At 37.7% G+C, this 21,659-nt stretch overlaps 1 protein-coding gene across 2 annotated transcripts in view; it reads left to right on the forward strand.

Moving 5' to 3' along the window:
• Positions 1–4,047: 4,047 nt before the first annotated feature.
• Positions 4,048–21,659, forward strand: part of LOC107584305 (gamma-aminobutyric acid type B receptor subunit 1-like) — a 142,394-nt gene continuing 124,782 nt past the window's right edge. For both annotated transcript variants that reach the window (XM_016270873.1, XM_016270874.1), the window contains exon 1: positions 4,048–4,801. The gene's annotated coding sequence lies outside the window, so the exon portion shown is untranslated. The remainder of the gene's footprint in view (positions 4,802–21,659) is intronic.

The raw sequence follows: 21,659 nt of genomic DNA on the forward strand, positions 1-21,659 counted from the left end.
TATATATATATATATATATATATATATATATATATATCATTTACAACTGTTGGATTAGGTTAGATTATTGTTAGATTTTTAACATTCTGAATGTTATTCTTGTCCCCAGATATGACTTTTCCAGTGTAAATCTGTAAATCAGTTTTCCCCTCAACCCCACACCCCATTTTATTATCCACCGGTCAAAATTGTATAAATCTAACCACTTAGAAAAGTAATAGCACACAACAAGAGATATGATTCATATCTGTAGCACATATGGTACAGGATTAGTTAAGCTTGTTACAGCAAGCACCACTAATAATAATTGCTTCAAATTAATACTTCAAATTATTCATAGCCACGTAAACCAATACTGCACAGAGAGATACATTTGGCTCTTCCAAATGAATGGTAATAGGCCTGACTGGTGTGTGGAAACAGCACCTCTTGTGTGAATGCACATCCCCTACAGTGAAACTATAGTGCTTCTGGACTGATGTAAATGATTTGCCTCCACCACATGCCATTGTATATGTAAATGAGAGCTCCTTGAAAGTGGCTGCACAAAAACATTTGCAGCGGGGAATAATTAAGTGCTCCCTATCCTACTGTACTCCTCTGTTTGTGCTCAGCAAGCACAATCTATTGTCATGAGTATGACAACATCTGTATGAGTAATTACTGCAGCCCACTGCACACTGTTCAATTTCCCCTCCGTCTAATGGGAGAGCACAGAACTAATACTCAGAAGAGTTTGAGAGTGATCCTCTGATGAAATGAGATGTGGCAGACTGGCAGTGGTTTGGCTTTTTGTATGGCCATCAATTTGATTACTCTGCTGCACCACCGGTGGTTGCAAACATGAAAATTGCATCGCATTTCTTCTCAGCAAATCAGAAAGTTTTAAAGGTCATTATTGACTTTGTGCATGGGAAAGAGACTGCTGAGGTGTTGACATCCTAATGGACTAGGTCTATAATGAAATGTGTGCCTGCACCCTCACTCACATGATAAATGCTGCTCTCATCAAATAGTGAGATATCATTTTCAACCAGCATGACTCATCCTCTCAGCTTCCACTGCCAAGAACAGAGACACAGGATTTAGAGCAGCACTCTCACAGAGGAACTCTTCCATTCCCAAGCTGGAAACAAGAAACTGGGAACTAACTTTTTATTTCTTCAAGGAAATACAAAAAGAGCATAGCTGTTCGGTCATTACGTCGATTTGTAGGCCGATCCGGAAGGCTAATTCACCACTGGTTCCCTTGGGAATTTCTTATCAGTTTTTAAGAATAGTTTTAGGATTATAAGTAAAAAAAAATTTAAAAAAGGTGTGTGAACAGACTTTGAATTAGTTTCTTTTTTTATTTTATTTTGAAGCATTTGCTGCAAAAAGCCTTGGTTTAAGAAAACAGTATCTTCTTTATCCTAATATGGAATTTATGTTGTAGAACAAAACATCTCTTCAAAACAATATAGGCCACAGCCCTAATTGTATTTATAAACTGTAAATTGCCATTCCCAAAACCCACTGACAATTCCTTAGAGAATCCATGGCTCAAAAATGCTAATCTCCAACTGGGTAATAGGACAACAAACTGAACAGCTTTAGTTGTAGGTAAGCTTAGGTTTATAGGCTTTGGTTCTGATGCTTTGCTGTTGTCACATAACACAGCTTTGGCAGAAATAATCAATTGTATAATTCACTGTATAATTGTATATTGTTTTTCTACTTCAAAATTTAATATTTAATTCAATGTGTTGCTGCTTGTTTCTTTGTAATTGTGTGTGAAATTTATAATTTCTGAATAAAAATGATTTCTACACCAAAATGTGTGTGTGTGTGTGTATATTATATATATATATATATATAGTATATACACACACACACACACACAGGTTTGTTTTTATGGTTTATGGGGACTCTCCATAGGCGTAATGGTTTTTATACTGTACAAACCGTATATTCTATTGCCCTACACCAACCCTACCCCTAAACCTACCCCTTACAGGAAACTTTCTGCATTTTTAGATTTTCAAAAAAACTCATTCTGAATTATTTATAAGCCTTTTGAATTACGGGGACACTGACAATGTCCTCATAAATCACCTTCTCGTTGTAATACCTATGTCATACCCATGATATTATACAAATTTGTGTCCTCATAAACCACATAAACATGCACACACACACACACACTCACACGCTGAAATATATATATAATTTTAATAAATGTATTCACTAGATTTAATAAAACAGTTTGAGCTTTAAAATCATGCAGCAGCAGAAGTAAAACAGAATGCTTCAAAATCAACTTTAAGCCAAATACAACAGATTTTGGACAAGTCTTGCAACCAGAAGTATCTGCAAAATTTAATAATAAATATATTTATCTTAATAATTGGCTAATGAATCTGTGGATTTGTAGATGGTAAATTTGTAGAAGTTCATTGCTTGAGTGAATGTGTGCACTCATCTACGACACAGCTGCCAAAATATATAGATATTTGAAATAAAGTAATTTAATATATATCCTCAAATGTCAAATTATTGAGTGCAAAGAAAATATATTTGTGGTAAAATCTCTTCTATTTGTTCATAGACTGCATCAAAAGTGGAGGCTAAAAATTTGGAGCAAGAGGTAAGGGCCAGAACACATCAAATGTGATGGTATTTAACAAAATAAAAAGTCAATGAGTGAATTTGTAAATTATATTTTAAATAAGCTATTAAGCAGCACATAAGTTGTTATTTATTACTGCTTGCAGTTAATACCAGCTTGAGCTGCTTTTTCCAGTATAGGGAATACAATGCCGCCTTGAAGGCACTGGAAGAATGAGTAGTCATCTAGAAAGTAACAATTGAAGCACCAACCCACACTGTAAAAAATAAGTGTAATTTGAACTGTAAAATTTTGTAAAAACGCTATGGGAAAAAAACTGTTAATAGATTAACAGTAAGTTCCCGTACTATATACAGGGACAAACTGTAAAATATCTAACTGGATATTTCTTGTAATTTTACAGTAAAATGCAGTAAAAATTTACAGTTTTTAGAAGTAAAAAGAACAAATCAATGTATAATTTACAGTCAAAAACTGTAAACTGATATTCCCAGAATTCCCTAAATGACACTCCACATTTGAAAGTATTTTGTTTAAATAATCATGTTTTTTAAATAGTTTTTGTTATTAGTTATGTATATTTGTGCTTTGTTACATCTTCTGTTGTTTAATGAAAGTTGAATGCATTATTTATGTATCATGTGTGTTACCATGATGGTGTTTTGTGTTTGCATGAATGACTCTGTGCACCTTCTATATATTAGTATATACTTCTGCTTGTGGTGAAGCTACTTGTGATGAGCTTTGATTCTTCATGTGGCTTTCTCTTTTACCACCTGCATTATTATGGTGGTTGTCAGTATGTTAAAGGTACAAAACAGATTTTAATAGCAGTGTGCATTGCTGAATTTACTGGTTTACATTCAAATTTTCTTGTTTGTAAATTACAGTTTTATACTGTAAAATGTACAGGGTTTGGCCGTAAATGTGTTAACAGTTTTTTCTGTATTTTCTACTAAATTATTCTGGCAACCACAGCTGCCAAAATGATTTTGTAAAAACTACAGACTTTTTTTTTTTTACAGTGCAGCTTAAGCCAGCCTAAGACGGTTTGCTAGTCATAACTGGTTTATGGTCTCCTGACCTGGACAAGCCATGGTGTTCAACTGGTCTACCAGCTAAAAAAGGGCTATAAAACCAGCCAAAAGACTAAGCCAGGAAATCAGCTTCGTTCCTCACAAAAGAATCAAGATGCTCCAGTCGACCGATAAGTATAATACAGTGACAGAATGACTACATACATCAAAGTGACACTTCACTAGAAGAGGAGATCCATTGGCTCATGCACCCTGCGCAGGGAGGAGGTCTGCACTATTTATCTGGGATATGAGCGCACCATCTGTCTTTCCGTCAGCCAATGAGCGCTTTCATTCCCACTCTATTCACCGGCGGTGTCTTCATGCAGTGAGCGGACTGCACACTACAGACTGCAGATGAGCGAGGGCGCACTGCCCTGTGACGTCGCGAGCGAGCGAGGGACAGTAACGTTACCGAGAGCGCGAGGAAGCAGAGGGAGGCTCCGCGAGCCGTCGTCGTCCGTCGTCCGTGTGCAGCTACCGACTTTCTTTTTTGCCGGTATTACATCATATATATTCAGTCCTGACTGGCTTCCACAGAGGATACTCTCATGAGCCGTTTAATTTCCATCGATATTTGGTATTTATTTTTTACCTGCAAGTCTTTTAGGCGACGGAATCATGGCAAGTACGCTAGCGTCTGATGTTCGCACGATTAGCGAAAAACGACAGTCCGTCGGACGTTTGTAAACAACAGTGTGAACGTTTGCGTCTAACACAGCTTCTTTTTTTGCGTGTACGCTTTCTTGATTTTGTTGTCTCTCGTTGTAATCGAGCAATACATTTACGCGAAGCACAACTGTATGTCTGGTTCTCTAATTACTATTATTGTTTGTTCGTTTTAAAACATTCGACTGTTATTTGATCACACGAATATTGAAAAGCAATTGTAATCTCGCACACAAGCGACGCACGCAATATTAATCGTACAAGAGCAATTTCACGCGCAGGCGGATGAAGTTTAATACGAAGCTGTGCGTAGTGAACGCCTAGCGCGAGCAATTAAAAGAGCGTATTTATTTACCTGCCGTCTTACTAGCACGCACACGCTGGCTATATCGAGCATCCCTCAAGGACCATCTCCACAGACCGTTCCCAAAAGAGCCTGCACGACGCAGTAAGTAATATAATTGTGTGCAGTAATTGTTCTCGTCGGGGGTCTCATCTACTTTACAGTGAAACAATTTAATTGAATGTGTCATCATGAGGTTTCTTGGCAGTTTTGAGGCACCACACAGACGCTGTGCTCAGAAACACCAGCTCAGCTGCTGTAGTGTAGAAATCCCACTCAAACATCGTTTCAATGGGCCCTGCAGCGTAGTGGAGAGGCAGGTTGACCCGGAGTGTTTTTGAGCGCTTGTATTCTCGGTCTTGTGTTTGAATGGTCGCTGTCCGCGGTGCTGATGTAGAGCAGTGCTTCTCGATCCGGGTCCTGGACGAGCCCCAGTACTGCACATTTTGGATGCACGCTCCAAGACCTAAAATGAGAACAATATTTTTTTTTTAAGTTACCTTATTATATTCTGCAAATAAATGGCGTATTTAAAAGACAATACATATAAATGTACTGTTAGGAAAAAAAAAAACTGATGATGATGTGAATTGAAAATGAGCTCTTTGCGCTTTTCTTTTCCACATTTTTGGTCTATAAATAATTTTTTTTGTAAGAAATCTGCTACTATTATGCGTGCAAGCTCTTCTCCTTGTTGAACTTTGGTATTGTTTTTTGGGTCTCATGCACCAAAGTCATTTTTATGTACTAACTCCTTTAAGTATTTGGCGTGGACATTCATTTTTTCCGCTGTAAAATATTGTAAAAGTGTATTAATGAGTCTTAATACGTCTTAATTACCTTGTGATTTAAAGAGATTTTTCAAATTTGTATTTAAGACATCGTGCATATTTTATTTTACAGTGAAATATTTGAAAAAAAATTAATTCCCTGTGTGATCCATCAAAAATGTATTTTTATTTTGTTTTAATTATTGGTATTATTTAAATATTTATGATGTTTATTTAATAGTAATTAATAGTACATGTCACAAATAATTACAAAGTATCGGGAAAGTAACACGTTGAATTAAATGAATGAAATTTGGAAGTATAAAAACTGAAATAGTATTTTCTTGTAAAACACACTCCAATGAGTGTTAACAACTTAAAAAAAACTTTTTTACAGTGTGGGTGATCATGTGGGCTTCCATTGTTTCAGCTGTGTTGCAATCAGTACATTTTGCAGTAGTTTTGCAGCTTAAATATGTTGGTGTATTAACATTATTATAATTTAACAACATAAAATTAGGAAACGCAAATTGTGTAGTCCATAAAATGACAATGTAATGAATCAACCTTCCTTGCTGAATTTGTTAGGTTGAGATTAGGATACGGGAGACATGAAAGCCACCGAAAATGTGTATTTTTCAGGAACAGGGTTGAGAAGCACTTACATAGCTCAGTATTTCTTGATCCAGGTCTTGGAGGGCCTCAAAACTACACGGTTTGGATAAAATGCCGGTTCTCATTGATCGGTTCATCTGTAAAATGCTCTATGAAGTGAAATGAGTGTGTAAAATAAAGGAGACATCCAAATTGTGCAGTGTTGAGGGTCCTGCAGAAGGAACCCTGTAAAAAAATGGCTGAGGAAAGAGAGAGGCAGATGAAGAGGAGAGGGTGGCGGTTGAGTGGTTTTGATTGTTGTTTTTGTTGTGAATACTGACGTGAAACAGAATCTGGGGTATTGTGCTAGAGTTGTTGAATATTTGATTGAAATGTATGTTATGCAGTCTGTGTTTTATGCATTGTAAAGAGTGACAATGTGCAGTTGTTACCTAAATAAATTTTTTTACCTTGATCTGAGCTTTAAAATTAAGTTTATTGTTGCGACTAAATATTTAATCATATTAAATCATATTTTTTGGCTTGATTAGACCAGTTGATTTAGATATTACAACACGAGGCACATCTTCAGCATAACATTTTTACAAAACATTTTTACAGTGTTGTTTAGGTGGGCAATTCTGAATTTAAATGCCACACTGTTTAAAATAAAGATTCTTTATTGGCGTTGATGGTTCCATAAAGAACCTTTAACATCCATGGAACATTTCCATTCCACAAAAGGTTCTTTATAGGGGGGGAAATGGTTCTTTTAGAATGTTCATTGAAAGGTTATTTGAATAAATGGCATCCCTGAGAAAAAATGAATGAATAAATACAGTAAATAAAAATTAAAACATCCTTTTGGAACCTTTATTTTTAAGAGTGGAGTTTTGTTTAATTTTTGTATGTATTCTCGCAAGTAGTTGAATACACTTATATTTAATGAATCATTCGTATATTGTGAAGTGATTTGTTTAGGGCTATGTAACAGAAACATCAAGGTCCTTATAAAGGCCAGGACCATTCTTTGGCTTGGCAACAGCTTAATTTCTTCTTGGATGGCTGTTTCACACGTACTGAACTGTGTGCAGTGTGAAATTGCACTATTTAAGAGGGTAATTCTTTGAGTAATGAAGGTGGAAACGATGTGTCAACTTCAAGACGAGTTGGAAAATAAAGAGGGAAAGATGTCTGCAGCACTGATGGTCCTGTACAATCTACTATTCCTGGGCTGTTATACAACAGTCCTGTTGAATCATGAGACCTAATGACCTTCATAAGATCTAGTGTCTCATACAATTAGAGATCCACAACCAAGTGGGTTTGGTTTTCTCCAACATAAGCCTGTCTGGATGTAGGTAATAGGGTGAAAGGTCACTCATCACGCCATATTACATTTGTAGGTTTTGTGCTCCTCATATACTGGCTTCACACACATTTTCTTGAGTTGCAGCTTTGTAAAACCCTCCTTTGTGAAGCATAGCTTTGTATATTCTTCTGGGTCAAAGAGGTGCCGATTCAATTCTGCGAGTTTTATTTAAGCTGTACTTTTGTGGCATTTAGCAATTATGCTGTGAAGGCTGTCTCTGTCAGTAAGTGTCAACTTTCAGCCGCTATTCCATTTCACTGATGCCGTTGGTGCATGTCTGGCATATTGTTATTTCTGAGATGTTCTCCTTGACATTTTAAGTCATTTGATAGCTTTGTGACTGATGCACCTGTAATTTAAGCTTAGGTTATTCAGCCTCGCTGGCACTATGTTATGTGCCTGGTATTGCTTTAAAGGCTCACATATCAAACAGGTAACAGTCAGATCTTCTTTATAGCTGACACATACTGCAGAGTGACAACCAGCCTAGTATGTGACTCACCTTTACAGCTCCATTTAGGTTTTCAGTGTTAAATGACTGTGTTTGAATCCATTTCGCCCAGTATGTTTAGGCTACTGCACATTTTATGCATATATGTGTGCATGAGAGTGATTTCTTTACTCACATTTGCGTTTGGATGGTGTATCTTTCTGGTAATATGAGGAATCTCTCAGTCGAGGTATTTTTATTGCAGTCTGTCTTTATGCAGGTGTAGAGTGTCTGGAAGCGTAAATGGGGTTAATTGGCATTTCCGTTGCGTACTACTTATGTGTTCATCAGCGAAATAAACCCCCCTGGGGCCAGAGAGTGAGTTAACGAACTCTCTTAATTAGAGGAATGATGAATAATAAAGTTTTTTATCATGTCCATGTGGATCTGCTGATGGAATGCTATATTTATGTATCTAGAACAAGAGACTCGCAGCAATAAATATAAAGTTAGAGTAGAATAGATACAGATATTAAACTTGCATTAGATAGACAGACAGATAGATAGGTAGACAGACAGACAGACAGACAGACAGACAGACAGACAGATAGATAGATAGACAGACAGACAGACAGACAGACAGATAGATAGATAGATAGACAGATAGATAGATAGATAGAAACAGACATTGATTGGGACAAACACTGAATGCTTATGTGGTTCATTGTACAATCAGTTTAAACAAGAAGATGCAGCCCCGCATGTTAATTACTGTAATTGTTTGAAGTGTCCACAATGTATTTGCCCAATGGTCAAACATTTTTATTTGATTGGATTCATGGATAGTTTGTGGAAAAGATCATGGCCTGTCGAAGCATGTGTCTGCTATTAATGTGAACGTGAAACAGTGTTCACAAACCGCACCGTTTTCAGATGGGAATTGATTTTATTCATTGGCTGGATCATTAAATGTGTGCATATGATTGAAAGTAAGAGGGATTCATAGTATCATCTGAAAAGGAAAGTCGTTTCAGATTCAGAGGCAGACGAGCATGTTATTACATTTTGATAGAAGTTTACAAAGGCAAACATTTTTTACTATGAATAATGTGCACCAGTGAATCATGCACAATATGACCAAGAATGTGCATTAAAAAGTAAATAGTGTCCATTTAGATTCCGTGTTGACTTACAGGACATTGCTTCAGCAAACCCCATTTTGTGTTGTCTCAAATTTTGGAAGCGTTCGTGAGTGTAATGCCACCAACACAACCGTGACCTCTCAAAAATTCACCATTATTCAAAGTGCAAACATTGAAGCCAGCGGGGCAGCAACTAGGTTAATGTGAAGTTAAAGAGTTTTAGGTGGAAAACAGCTGAATATGCTCCCACTCACCTTCTCAGTTTGCTACACTAGTTTCACTCAGTTTAATAATTTTCCAGGCCAGTACAGGCCCCCCCGATCAATGATCGATGCCCAGGACATAGGGTCAAGCTGCCCTCTTTTATGGCCCCTTCACACCAAGAACTTTGACCTCTGTCATTGCCAACAAAGTGTATATAACAAAGTATTGAGATTAAATTTTGTTATTGACCAAATACTTATTTTCGACCATAATTTGCAAATAAATTCTTTAAAAATCCTACAATGTGATTTTCTGGATTTTTTTTCTCATTTTGTCTCTCATAGTTGAGGTATACCTATGATGAAAATTACAGGCCTCTCTCATCTTTTTAAGTGGGAGAACTTGCACAATTGGTGGCTGACTAAATACTTTTTTTCCCCACTGTATATGAATAAAGATAAAGTTCTAAACATTGTTCTAAATTTAAGAGAATAGTAGAGTTTGCACCATGTCTACTGTAAAACTATAACGATATATAGGAACAATATCATTGGGATCACTTTCAGAACAATTTTTTCAAGCTGATGAATGAAAAAACACTGAAAGCTTATCAGAATTAATTGGAACTTGAGCATTTAAAAAGGTAGACGAAAATGCGGAGACAATACAGCAAACGGTGAAAACATAAACACTAGTTTCAACAACATTTTCTTGACTCTTTAGAAGTTGCAGTGAAAAGACTGTTTTTTATTCTACTAGATTGACTGCATTAGCTAAATTCACTGTTAGATTTGATAGATAACACTAGCTAGATTCAATGTTTAGATGCGCTCGAAACGTAGCATGCTAAGGACATCTGCTGTTTAAAGCCATGTAAATACAACAAGAACAGCGAAAACCAAAACTGATTCTGACTCATATGGAGTTATGAATAACATTTGTCCTCAAAAGCGAAATTCTCTATGCCGAGTGACAGATTCTCCCAACTCCTTTTGTCTTTGAAGGATCTCATGTATCCAAAAGCATCTGTTTTTGCTTTGGTGTCTTTGTAAAACGTAAAGCAGCAGCAGGTCAAATACATCCACCTTCATTACTTTAAAACTGCAGCGCACAAGCTCAGAATAAATAGACAGTTATCACTGGCTGGTGTGTATGCAAATATAAATATAAATATAATTATAGTTATAGTTGTCATTATCATTCTTGGTTTGAACAGGCCTTTACCGGCGACCCTAGTTTTAATATTGTGTTGTAGAACAGTTCCGTGCATGCTTTCCTTACCCACACCGCCTTGAAGATATCAGCTGAAATGGGAAGTCATTTCAAAGGTGGAGCAAGATATTACATTTTGAATAAACATTACAAAGACAAACAATCTTTCACAATAAGTCCAGAAGTGTCCATTAAAGTTGGTGTTGGTGCTGCTTACCATTCAAAAAAGTTCCACCAGACTAAAGTAAATTCTGATTGGCTGTCAATATTTTTATCGTTCATGAGCTGTAAAAAAAAAAAAGTTCCAATGACTTCATCTGCTATTCTCATAGAATTAGAATGATTATTAAAACTTTATAGTTACCATTATCGTCTTTGGTGAGAACAGAACAAAGACAAACAATCTTTCACAATAAGTCCAGAAGTGTCCATTAAAGTTGGTGTTGGTGCTGCTTACCATTCAAAAAAGTTCCACCAGACTAAAGTAAATTCTGATTGGCTGTCAATATTTTTATCGTTCATGAGCTGTAAAAAAAAAAGTTCCAATGACTTCATCTGCTATTCTCATAGAATTAGAATGATTATTAAAACTTTATAGTTACCATTATCGTCTTTGGTGAGAACAGAACGTTTAGCCACTGAATTAGACAAGCTCCCTCTTTTTAAAATCATAGAGACCTTTAAAGTCAGAGAGCAGTAACATATCTTCTCATTGCAGAAGTTGTCAAAAGCTATATCATGAATGACTGGCAGATAGAAAGCACCTCAAAGTCTTCTGACTTGCTAAACAAAGATTCCATCCACACATTTTTGTAGAGACTAAGGCTGTCCGAGTGACATTTCCAGACACCTAATTCACTGAGATCAGTCAAACAATGACTTTCCTTCCTGATATTTCAAGTAAATCACTTAGAACTGCTTCAAGAAAGTAGTATTCCAAGCATAGACTTCACCGTAGGTATTACTTAAAGTGACACGGTGCTCTTGACTTATATGCAGATTTACACACTGAGTGATTGGCTGAATCCTGCAGGAGACACATGCTGTGGTGACTGACAAGACGGATCACTGGAAGAGGACACTTCGCCAGGCCATCCACCCTGTGTGATTGCTGACTAAAGCCAGGTGAAGAAAGGCTGAAATAACTCCCCGGATCAAGAGCCGCTTCGGCTAACATGGCCATTACAGCGGTGCTTTAACGCGAAGAAAGCCTCACTGATGGACAGGCTAATTAACTTGTTCATCACCTATTTGGTTTGAGGTTTGTAACCGTTGCAGAGAGGTGCGGCAAGCGTTCAAATTGCTGGAGTCTTGACAGATTGAACCACGTTATGGGTTGCCGCGGGCAGCCGGCAGGTAAATGCACTTCCTTGAGTGACACACGAGGTCAGGACAATGAGTCCTGAGAGGATGAGGAACAGACAGTGCTGCGATGAGTCCTACACCTTTGTACTTTCTCACCCACCCACTCTGATTTCGCTGACATAGACTGTAATGCCTCATCCTGATGTGCTTTCTCGATTTCGATTTCTTGCTCTGTTATATCACATTCAGATTGACTGATACCTCTAGGGTTGTATCTGTTCAAATAGATGTCCAACAGGCCTCATTGATGCTCCTTATATTACTAGACATGCTTTGAGGAAGCCCTACAGGAGAATGCAGTTGACGCAACCCATGCTGCTTTTGTTTTCCTGTTGTTCTGTGTGAGCTCTCACTCTCAGTGTGATGTTTGGAGGCTTGACACTGGCGATAAACCGCTCTCACTATCGCACCAGTGCTGAACCTGCCTGCCGCAGGGAGGAGGAGCAACTTAATGCATCAATGGTGCTTTGAAATCCGGAGGGTCAACTACCAAAGCCCATTCCTAGCCTTTCCCAGCAGTAATTTGTATTGCGAGCTCGGCTCGAACACTCTATTGAGACACTAATATGATTCATATCAATGCTCTAATCCCATCCCTTATCACCTTCCGTCTCTACTTCCTCTTCCACTATCTCTCGTTTCCCGATTCCATTCGCCGTTTCCTTCCTCTCCACGTCTTTCTCCAGACCTGGCGTCTGGGATTTGTAGATAGTGACTGCAAAAATAGTCTATTTCAATGTGGCATATTGATTTTTTTTTAAGACGGACAGTGTGAGCACATGAAAGCAGTGCTCTGTCTGTATGTTTGATCAAGCTTTTCTGTCAAAGACAAGCAGAGCCTTACTCAAGCCTGTGGATTTTGGCTCTAGTATATGGGGGAAGGTTTTGGACTAGAAAAGCATCCAAATATGTTATAAATAGGAGGAAAGTGAGCACTATAACATTAAATTCAAAAATCAATGGCAAGGAACAGCTTTAGTGGCAGAATTGATTGGAGTCTATCAACTGTATTCAGTGGTTGGACGCCGTTTAAAGCGATGGAGCCGTTTCTGGTGCACAGGTCAGAGAAAGCCATTTCAGCTCAATTTTGGCCGTCCTCTGAGAGTAGAGAAGAGGATGTTGTTAGGAAACCGTCCATCAGCGCTGAACCTTTACTCTAGCAGCGGTCTAGTAACTGCCAGAGTGAGAGCACTTTGTCACATCAGCAGTTGATCAAACACAAAGTTCCTCTGTAGTCTACAACAACACATTTTAGACCCACACTTTCAATGCAATCACAACAATAAAATTAAATTTTTTATATATTCTGAGGACGTTTTGAGTTGTTCTTGCCCCTACAAAATTCACTGCCATGATGCTGTTTTAAGTGCTTGCCAGGGCATTGCTAAGTGGTTGCCATGGTGTTTCTTTTGCATTCTGGGAGTTGCCATGACATTACTGTGTAGCAATGCAGTTGCTAACATACTATGAATGTTTTTGTGCATTGTTCTGTGGTTGCTAGGGTGTTCTGGTTGGTTGCCAGGGCATTGCCCTGTTGCTGTGCAGTTGTTGTTTGGGTGTTGCTAGTTGTTCTGGGTTTTGTCAAGACATTATTATGTTACTATGCAGTTGCTAAATGTATTATGCATGCTTCTGTGGTTGCTCGGGTGTTATTAGTGTGTTCTGGTTGATTTTTGGTTGAAGGCATTGGCATCTTGCTGTGCAATTGTTAAGGTGTTAGGGGAGTTGCTAGCGTGTTTTAGGAAGTTTTTTTTAGGAAGTCAAGACATTGTGCATTGCTGTGCGGTTACTATGACATTCGGCGTGGTTGTCAGGGTGTTCTGGTTGGTTTCTAAACCATTGCCCTGTTGCTGTGCAGTTGTTAAGGTGTTCTGCGGGGTTGTTAGGGTGTTGCTAGTGTGTTCTGGGTTTTGTCAAGACATCATAATGTTGCTATGTAGTTGTTAACGTATTATGATTTTTTTGTGCATAGGTGGTTGTTAGAGTGTTTCTAGTGTGTTTTAGGTTTTGTCAAGACATGCAGTTGCTAACTGTATTGTGAATGTTTTTGTGGTTGCTAGGGAGTCATCAGTGCATTCTGTTTGGTTGTCAATGCACTTCCATGTTGTTTTGTAGTTGCTATGTTGTTTTGTATAGTTGCTAGGGTGTTTTTAGTGTTTTTTGGGGGTTGTCAAGAAAATAATGTTGTGTGCTTTGCTACAATACAATGTTGTGTGCAAACTATGCAGTTGCTAGGGTGTTCTGGTTCTTTGGTTCTTCTGGTTCTTTTCCAAGGCATTGCTTTGTTATTGCAGTTATTAAGGTATTCTGTGTGGTTGCTATGGTGTTGCTATTGTGTTATGGGTTTTGTTAAGACATTATGTTGCTATGCAGTTGCTAACTTATTATGATTTTTTTGTGAATTGCTACAGTATGTGGTTACTAGAGTGTTGTAGGTGGTTATTAGGGTGTTGCTAGTGTGTTCTGGGGGTTGTTAAGACATTACTTTGTTGTGTGCATTGCTGTAATAAAATTGCTAGGGTGTTCTGGTTGGTTACCAAGCCATCGCTATGTTGCTATGCAATTGTTGTGATGTTTTGGTGCATTTCCCTGTTGCTGTGCAGTTGTTAAGGTGTTCTAGGTGGTTGTCACACTGCACGATTTTCAAAGTTGTCAGATCACCATTGTTTTTACACTGCATGACTATCTGGTGTAGCTTTTAGTTGCTGCTGTGTTCACATTGCACGATGGATCGGCGACAGGAGGTTACACACTGACTTTACAATAGGAAGAATCGCCGACAACTCTGTCTGGTCCGCAAACTACGGTTCACAACCAAACACACATGAGAAGTGATACGGAAATAATGCAAGCTCACGTGTGAGATCAGAGTTCTTGTGCGAGATTGGAAATGTTATTAATATGGTAGCCCGCAAGAAGTTCGCGATACAAATGGTATGTGCGCTGATTTGCAGCGAAAAGGCGAAAAAGAAAAAAAGATTATGGAGGAGGAAATAGTTATTGTGATATTGTGGTCTATAACTCCTCCCCGAACTTCCCGTTGCCCTGTATCTTGCTCTCTCATTGGCTGTAGGTAATCGCTATGTACTTTTCAGTCAGAACTCATTTCAAACAGCAGGATTTTGAATCACTGACAGGTCCACATATTTAGCATTCCAAATATTTCACGGGTGTCGGCGATGCGTCTGCAATTCTCTCAGATCGCATCTTTGATAATTCACACTGAGTGATTGTCACTCGCGTGAACGAGCAACGATTTGCCTCTGATTTCGGGCATTTGTCTGCGATTTCGCAAAACCTGCCGACGAGTGAAAATCAGGGCTAAAATCGTGCAGTGTGAACTTGACAGGGTGCTGTTAGTGATTTGGCAGGTTGTCAAGACATTACTATATTACCATGCCATTGCTAATGTATTATGAATGTTTTTGTGCATTGCTGTGTGATTGCTTGGGTGTTCTGGTTGGTTGCCAAGCCATTGCCCTGTTGCTGTGCAGTTGTTAAGGTGTTTCAGGTGGTTGTTAGGGTGTTGCTATTGTGTTCTGGCTTTTGACAAGATATTATTATATTGCAAAACATATGGATGTGTTGTGGTTGCTAGGGTCTTATTAGTGTGTTCTAGGTTTTGTCAAGACATTATGATTTTCTATGCAGCTGCTAACATATAAATATGTGGTTTCTAAGAAATTATTATGCTTTTATGCAGTTGCTAAGTGTATTATAAATGTTTTTGTGGTTGCTAGGGTGTTCTGGTTGGTTGCCAGGCATTGCCCTGTTGCTGTGCAGTTGTTAATGTGTACTAGGTGGTTGTTAGGGTGTTGCTAGTGTGTTTTGGGTTTTGTCAAGACATTGTTACTATGCAGTTGATAACTATATTATACATTTTTTGTGTGGTTGCTAGGGTGTTATTATTGTGTTATTTTTGGTTGCCAAGGCACTGTAATGTTCGTGTGAAGTTGATAGGTGTTTTGGGTGGTTGCTAGGGTGTTGCTATTTTGTCAAGACGTTATTACGTTCTATGCAGTTGCTAACATATGAATGTTTTTGTGCACTGCTATGCGGTTGCCAAGACATTATTATGCTGTTATGCTGTTGCTATGTGTATTATAAATGTTTTGTGGTTGCTAGGATGTTTCTAGTGTGTTGTGGAAGGTTGTTGAGATATTGCTATGTTGTTCTGAGTGTTTTTAGCATGACCCCCCTTTTCTGCAAATACATTTAATCATATATATTTAGAGTAAATGTAGTTGTATTCTTAAATCAAGGGGGGGGGGGACTCCAATGGGATAAGAAAAATAAATGTCTGTAAACAAGTATTTTTATGTTTTATTAAACATTTTTATATATCAGTTATATTTGATCTTTTATTAATATCAATGATTTATCATTTTCAGCACCTCAGGTTAACCCATCTTACTATAAGAATGTTTACATGTTTTTACTGGAGAACAAGACAAAAATACTAATTAAGGAAATTGTTTTTGTGGCGTAGGGGTTTGTTTAAATCCCTAACACTATGTATTAACCATAGTAATAGTGATGCTTTCCTTAGCAGACACAGCTAATGACATATTACCAGGGTTTTGCCGCCTGTTTAGTGTCTTTTATTAGCATGCCTAGCCCGTGTGACACGTAGTGTGGTGATGTGCTCTCTTATCAGGCTCTTACACAGGGACTCTACGTTTGTTCAGCATTATTCCTTTAAAATGGCTGATAATAGGCTTCGCTGTGTGTTTTGTAAAACTACGCTGTGATTAATGGCCAGCTGTTGCATTGGACGTTGACTCTGTGGCCAGGTTTTCTCTAACATTATGCTAACATTATGGTTTTGAAGCTTTAGATGTGGGCGCGTTTTGCAAAGATAATGGTGTTTGTGTCAGAAGCCAGATTTGCACAAGAGGGAAGGAGAGAGAGAGTGAGAGAGAGCGAGCTGGCAATCAACGGTAAACCCATGACCAGATGGAGATAAGAAGCAGCGGGAGAGAGAGAGAGAGAAACTCAGGAATCACAAAGCTCAGATTTAGCCTACATTCAGTAGCCTAGTAAAGGATAGTATAACCTGAAATCACCTGTGGTGACCAGACAATTGTGTAGTACCAGCAAACGGCTTATAAAATATAGAAAATATTGTCTTAATAAAGACGTAAAAATGCAAAAAGTTTGCATGAGCATTTGGCTTGGTGTAAAAAAAATTATACAGTAAAAACATTATACAGTACTGTTCAGCAGTTTGGGAAAATAAGTTTCTTATGGTCAACTAGGCTGCATTTATTTGATTAAAAATACAGTAAAAACAGTAATATTGTGAAATATTGCCATTTAAAATAACTGTTGTCTGTTTTAATATTTTTTTTAAATGTAATTTATTTCTGTGATGGCAAAGCTGAATTTTCAGCAGTCATTATTCCACTCTTTGTAGAAAATGTGAAACTTTTTTTAGGATTCTTCAAAGATTAGAAAATTCAAAAGATCAGAATTTATGAGAAATAGAAATCCTTTTAACGTTATAAATGTCTGTACTGCTATTCGTGACTAATTAAATCCATCCTTGCTGAATAAAAGTAATAATTTCTTTAAAAGTAAAAATCTTACTTAGTCTTACTCAATATTAAAGTAACGGTCAATATAAAGTCAAAGAAAAATGCATGTGTGCATGAAAGAGGGAATAACTGTCAGGTTTGGTCAAGCTTAGACAAAAGGGACACCTTAAACACTGCTGACTAAAGTATTTTACTCTATATTTCTATGGCCTTTCGCCCAAGTATTGACCAACCTTAAAGTTAGAGGATATAGATTGTGGCAACGACCTCATATGTTGGGTACTTTGTAGTCTGAATGAACTTGCTATTTAATTGTTCCAATAGTTGGCTCGAAATGGCTGTGGGTGTGATAGACCAGCTGAGGGTAAGAAAAGGAGGAAGTGAGGGAGGAAGTGACTAAGCTAATAAATCCAGCACTGAACAAATCAGCCTGGTTTAAGTGTTAAAAACATCACTGCAAATAGAAGCTTTGCAGCCGTTTTCAGTATTCAGAACCAACAGAAACAACTAAAATTTGCAAGTTTTGCTTTCATAAAATTGCTACGATTCAAAAAACATATTCAACCAATTCTATTGACAATATCTGTGACATGCTATCATTTTGATTCATCCCTCAGAAATAAAGTCTATGAGGCAATAACAGTATTATTTTGGTATTATTTATATGGTATTTTACTATTATAGTATAATAGAAAAGTATGATGTATTTGTTTTAAATGAGCTTTTACTTTTATATTTTCAGTTTTCATTTTAGTCATTTTGTTATGTGCTTTTGTCATGTGTATTTCTTTAAGCATATCTATTTAGTTTTATTTGTATTTCAGATTTCATTTTAATACTTAAGCTTTATTTCAGTTAGGCAGCATTTTTAGCTTTATTTTAGTTAAAGGAAAATATACTTAATAGTTTTGGTTAAATTAAAGTAATTATATGAATTTCTCTATACAAATGTTTTTTATTTGAGCTCTGAAGTTGTTTAAATAATTTTTCTTAAAATTTTGGGACTACTGATTTAGGCAGATACACTTCTAGTTATAGAAACAATGTTCTTTGCATGTCTTTGCAACTTTAGTAAGCTATTCTATCACACCTCTTGTTATAAGATGTGCAAATGTTTTAGTTTGGTAGATATGCTTTCAAAAATGTGTATATTTCAGCATTTATGTTGTTGCAATTTCCCAGAACACCTATTTCAGTCATGTCTGTCAGGTTGGGACATTTCATGCATTATATTCCCCCCAAACAGCCCAGAGGAGCTTTTGTCAAACTGCTACCTGGGTTTTGCTTTAAATGTCTGAAGGGAATTCATTGAAGACCACATTTGATGCTCTCTCTAAATTCTTATTATCGTTGGCTAGAGGCTTAATTTGACCCATAATGCATTAGCCCCAGTTTGCTGTTTGCTTTGAGTGTGTACTTTTCCCCTTATCACAGGTTTTGTTTGTTGGCTCATATTTGTGTGTACACGTAAATGTGTGCATCGGTCACCACAATGTCTCCGCATGCCACCGTTCTCTCTGCGCATTTGAGTGGCTCCCGCTCGTCATTTTCATCACACACAATAGCCCTGATGGCATAGCAGTGGTGTTTAAAGCTGACTGGAGCTGCCGCATTCATGCCTTTGTGTGCATCGGCGCACTTTCCGCTGCAGCAATATGAATACAGTACTGCCTGCCCAAAGCCTTTCTGGCCCTCACGGGATCGAGCTGAGGTACAATACATTCCAGGTGGCCTTTTAAAGCCCAGTGGTGGAGGAGATGAAGTCTTCCTCACATCTGGCCTAAGGACTCTTAAATCAGGCAGCAGGGGCTCGGGCGGATTGTGGAGTTCCTTCAAAGGCCTCCTTGAAGGACTTGCCACCTGCTGGAGAGAGAAGTGAAGAGGACTGTTGCTTTTATTCGGACTCACTCGGCTAGATGAAGGACTGGTGGAGTGAAGAGAAGGGTCAGGGATGAGGCTCTTCATGTACGACCAGAATCTCTGTTGACTCAGAGTAATGTAACATGTAACTTAAAACTCTCAAAGACAAGTCAAGGAGACCCAGGAGCCCTTATTGTCAATGTTAATGTGATACTTTTGTTTTTCATCAACTCTTTGAATTAAACCAAGGATGTACTGTCCTGCTCATTGAGGGCCACATTCTTGCAGAGTTTATTTCCAACTTGTCTCAACACACCTGTCTGGAAGTTTCTAGTAATACTGATGACCTAGGCTGGATCTAAAATACCTATATAGTCGGCAAAAACTATCAGTGTGTGAAAAGAGTCCAAATTCACAGTATTTCTTAAACAGTAGGCAAAAAGGATGTCCATGGATGACCTGCTATTTCCAGTTAGATTCTGAAGTGAGCATCTAGTGGACACTATCCTATGAGGCCATGGGAGATTTGTGAATGGCAGTAAAGAGACGCAACTGATGCTGTAGGTGCAAATGTTGTATATCTGGATAACAGGATTCTGGATTCTATGTAGTATGAATGTGTTATCCTACACACATTCATACTACATAGAACGTACTTATTTAATGGTTGTGAAGCAGGGCCGGACTGGGACGAAATTTCAGGCCGGGAAATCTCACACTCATCCAGGCCACACAGAAAAAAGGGGCCAAAATTGTACCTTTTAGGGTACAACAGGTATAGTACCTTAAGAGTAGTAATTCGTACCCTTAAGGTACTAATTTGTAGGCCTACCTATTAGGGGTAAAAAAGGAACAAATATGTTCTTTTAAGGGTCCTGTTCCAGTGACAAGCAGTTGTACCCCAAAAGGTGCAATTTTGGCCCCTTATTTTTATTCTTTTTAATAGCGCTTTTAACAATATATGTAGCCTATACATCCACAACAATTTCTGAAACCAGACAACCCTATTATGTGTATGACCATCACATAAAAAAGTTATGAAATTACTACTTTTATTTAGCAAGGATGCTTTAAATTGATCAATGATGATAAAGACATTTATAATGTAACAAAATATTTCTATTTCAGATAAATGCTGTTCTTCTGAACTTTCTGTTCATCAAAGAATATTAGAATGATTTCTGAAGGATCATGTGACACTGAAGACTGGAGTAATGATGCTGAAAATTCAGCTTTGATCACAGGAATAAATTACATTTTAATAAAAATATTTTACAAAAAACGTTTTTTTGCTGTATTTTTGATCACATAAATGCAGGCTTGGTGAGCAGTAGAGACTTCTTTAAAAAAACATTAAAAATCTTACTGTTCAAAACCTTTTGACTGGTAGTGTATTAAAACACAATTTCTAAAGTGCCTAAATGTCAAAATTAGTACAATATATTAGTTGAAAAAGTCCTTTAATTGTAACTTCAAACACATAAGACAGGAGAATCACCAGGAGATAATACACTATTTAATTATTAAGCTGTGAGCCTGTTACTCATATTATTTTTGTGTTGCTGTCTCTAGCTCCCTCCCTCCCTGTACAATAAATCCATGTGAATATCTGTCTCTGCTAAATTTTTTTATGTAACTTTACACTCAATATTGATGTCCTTTAGCACAGCATTCTGAATGATGATAATAATGGGATGCTACTGATAGCCTAACAGATACTAGCAGTTTAATACTCAACTACGTTAATAAAACAAAACTATCTAGCGTATTTACAGATGACGCTGACCTGCACTTGAAGCCCTGAACAGGTCAGTGATGTTGCTACATTTCACTGCTTCTTCTGGCCGCTTCCTCTCCTTCGTCGAGTCCCACGCATCGGTTCTGTTCGAAAGTGTTTGATGGAAGCGCTGAACACACGTGAGCTGATTCGTAAAGTGCAGCGCTGACAGTCAAGACTAACCGATTTATGATTTATTATCGATTTATTAGTGAATGAAAAAATCGGAAATGATCACTTTGGAACATTGAGATATAAATATAAAATATTAATAATATAAAATCAGCCACCAGGCCACCGGGAATTCTCCCGGTGCTCCCGATGGCCAGTCCGGGCCTGTTGTGAAGTAATTCCTTATTAAAAAGAAGCACCTACTCTATCCTGTAAACTGTATCCCAATTCAGGGGCTGCATCATTCAGAGATTGTTGACATCAAAGACCACACCTTTGAAGGCAGTAGAGGTTGAACCAAGTTTACAAGTGTAATGTAAAACAGCATTTTTCTCAAAACAGCAATGAATCTTCGGGTAGTCTGGGCCACAAAAGATCCATTCGTTGTATCCTAAATTGGGAAACAAATCATGTATTCTAAGGCATTTGAAGGGGCCTTCAAATTGGGACAGCCTTTGTTGCAATGCTATATATCCTTGTGTAGCCAGACCTTCTGACTGACGGCAGAAGGTCTGTGAACCTTGGCTGC

Source organism: Sinocyclocheilus grahami, unplaced genomic scaffold (assembly GCF_001515645.1).
Source record: "Sinocyclocheilus grahami isolate Dianchi unplaced genomic scaffold, SAMN03320097.WGS_v1.1 scaffold58.1, whole genome shotgun sequence".
NCBI classification, from domain to species: domain Eukaryota; kingdom Metazoa; phylum Chordata; class Actinopteri; order Cypriniformes; family Cyprinidae; genus Sinocyclocheilus; species Sinocyclocheilus grahami.